The following is a 2,653-nucleotide window of genomic DNA, read 5'->3' as shown; positions in this document are numbered from 1 at the left end:
TAAGGAAACTGAGTGTAGAATGTATAGGAACTCTTTGCTAACTGCATTTTTCTATGAATCTAGAACTTATCTAAAATAAAAGCGTTTTTAAAAGAAATAATAAGGAAGTAATTACAAATATAATTATGTGTCTTAATTACAGGGATACAATTAAAAAATGCCTTGTTAGGCAATTTTTGTCATTGTGTTAATATAATAAAGAGCATTTACACAACTTAGATTGTATAGTCTACTAAGCCATATGATATAGGCTTTCTTCCTAGGCTAAAAAACTGTACAGCATGTTACTTATTATTCTGACTACTGTAGGCAAATATAACACAATAAAAAACATTTGTGTATCCAAAGATAGTAGTATCACAATAAAAATACAATGAATGAAGCTTGCAGGTCTGGAAGTTGATCTGGATGAGTCACTAGGTGAATGGTGAGTGAACGTGAAAGGCCCAAGACATTACTGTACACCACTGAAGACTATAAACACTGTCCTGCAAGACCTACATCTGCTTCCTCCTGACGGGGTCAGAAATAAAACATTAAAATTGTCAATGCTGCTTCATAAACAGGGATTTGGTTGGATTGGTTTGAAATATCAAGGAGAAAGTAGCTGGGTAAGGTGTAGACACCCTAAATAGTGACTGTCATGAGAGAGTGAAAGGTGGACTTAGGACAAAGAGGAATAAGAAATTAAGATGGAGAGATAAAACAATGTATGTGATTGTCATGGCAATGTGGTTTTAGTTAACAGCGTGTTGGAGCAGTGGTCAAATTATGGCACTTTGTGGCATTCATAAAAAGGGTGTTTAACATGGAGAGATATGGAACCAATATATATATATATATATTTGTATTTTTCTGAAGTTGGAAACGGGGAGGCAGTCCGACTTCCGCATGCGCCGATCGGGATATACCCGGCATGCCCACCAGGGGGCGATGCTCTGCCCAGCTCTGTCGTCACTCTGCTGCAAACAGAGCCATTCTAGCGTCTGAGGCAGAGGCCACAGAGCCAACCTCAGTGCCCGGGAAACTTTGCTCCAATGGAGCCTCGACTGTGGGAGGGGAAGAGAGAGACAGAGAGGAAGGAGAGGGGGAAGGGTGGAGAAACAGATGGGCGCTTCTCCTGTGTGCCCTGACCAGGAATCGAACCCAGGACTCCCGCACGACAGGCCGATGCTCTACCACTGAGCCAACCGGCCAGGGCCCAGAACCAATATTTTATCTTTTGAAATTTGTTTTTATCCTGGCCGGTTGGCTCAGCGGTAGAGCGTCAGCCTGGAGTGCGGGGGACCCGGGTTTGATTCCCGGCCAGGGCACATAGGAGAAGCGCCCATTTGCTTCTCCACCCCTCCCCCCCTCCTTCCTCTCTGTCTCTCTCTTCCCCTCCCGCAGCCAAGGCTCCATTGGAGCAAAGATGGCCAGGGCGCTGGGGATGGCTCCTTGGCCTCTGCCCCAGGCACTAGAGTGGCTCTGGTCGCGGCAGAGCGACGCCCCGGAGGGGCAGAGCATCGCCCCCTGGTGGGCAGAGCGTCGCCCCTGGTGGGCGTGCCGGGTGGATCCTGGTCGGGCGCATGCGGGAGTCTGTCTGTCTCTCCCCGTTTCCAGCTTCAGAAAAATACAAAAAAAAAAAGAAATTTGTTTTTGATTTCATTGTTCCAAACTGGCATGAAGGGCTATTGCTCGTATTGAATTGATGAAAAATTAAAACTTATATCATTACAACTTAAAAATATTTCCAAAGTAAAGAGACAAGCTTGACTGATAGTACTAAGAAAAGCTTTTACTAAAGTTTCAGTGGCATTGAATATTTCTTAAGGTAGTTCCTGTGAACCTGTGTTCTTTTGCAGAATCTCAAGTCCTCCCTGAAGAAATTATAGCAATGTACTCTGATGATCATCAAGCTAAATCTGGGAGGGCTGGAGCGCCCTCTGAGCCGGAGAGGTGAGGCAGATTCCTCAGTGCTGAAACAGGTTGGTGGCTGACTGACTGAGATGTAATTTGTACTCTGAAAATTGAGGTGTTGTGAGTAAGAAAGAAAGCCACTGCCAAGCCCTGCGGATATTGCTTCATCAGAGATAACAAAATCCTCTGAAACATACACCTTTCTATTTTTTATAAGAAGTTCAGCTTCAATATAATCTCTGAGTTCACCATCCTGTGTGCAGCCTGCCATTAAAAGAAACATTGTTATCTGCCACATGCCTGTGGGTTTTTCCTGTCCAGTGATTTAATTTATACAAAGGTCTATTTGCTAATAAAATTTAGGATAACAAAATAAATTAAAAAACAAAATCAGCCTGACCAGGCGATGGTTCAGTAGATAGAGAGTCGGACTGGGATGATGAGGACCCAGGTTCAAGACCCCGAGGTTGCCAGCTTGAGAGTGGGCTCATCTGGTTCGAACAAAGCTCACCAGCTTGGAGCCAAGGTTGCTGGCTTGAGCAAGGGGTTACTCGGTGTACTGAAGGCCTATGGTCAAGGCACATATGAGAAAACAATCAATGAACAACTAAGGTGTCACAATAAAAAACTGATGATTGATGTTTCTCATCTCTCTCCGTTTCGGTCTGTCTGTTCCTATCTATCCCCCTCTCTGACTCTCTCTCTGTGTCTGTTAAAAAAAAAAATCAGAATGAAACAAGAAGAATGAAACAGG

At 44.1% G+C, this 2,653-nt stretch overlaps 1 non-coding gene across 1 annotated transcript; it reads right to left on the bottom strand.

Moving 5' to 3' along the window:
- Nucleotides 1-1,125: 1,125 nt before the first annotated feature.
- On the bottom strand, nucleotides 1,126-1,201 carry TRNAD-GUC (transfer RNA aspartic acid (anticodon GUC)). The gene has a single exon. It is a non-coding gene; the product is annotated as a tRNA-Asp (tRNA).
- Between the last annotated feature and the right edge of the window lie 1,452 nt (nucleotides 1,202-2,653).

The sequence above is a fragment of the Saccopteryx leptura genome, chromosome 4 (assembly GCF_036850995.1).
Source record: "Saccopteryx leptura isolate mSacLep1 chromosome 4, mSacLep1_pri_phased_curated, whole genome shotgun sequence".
Classification (NCBI taxonomy): domain Eukaryota; kingdom Metazoa; phylum Chordata; class Mammalia; order Chiroptera; family Emballonuridae; genus Saccopteryx; species Saccopteryx leptura.
This window is presented reverse-complemented; position numbering and strand designations above follow the sequence as displayed.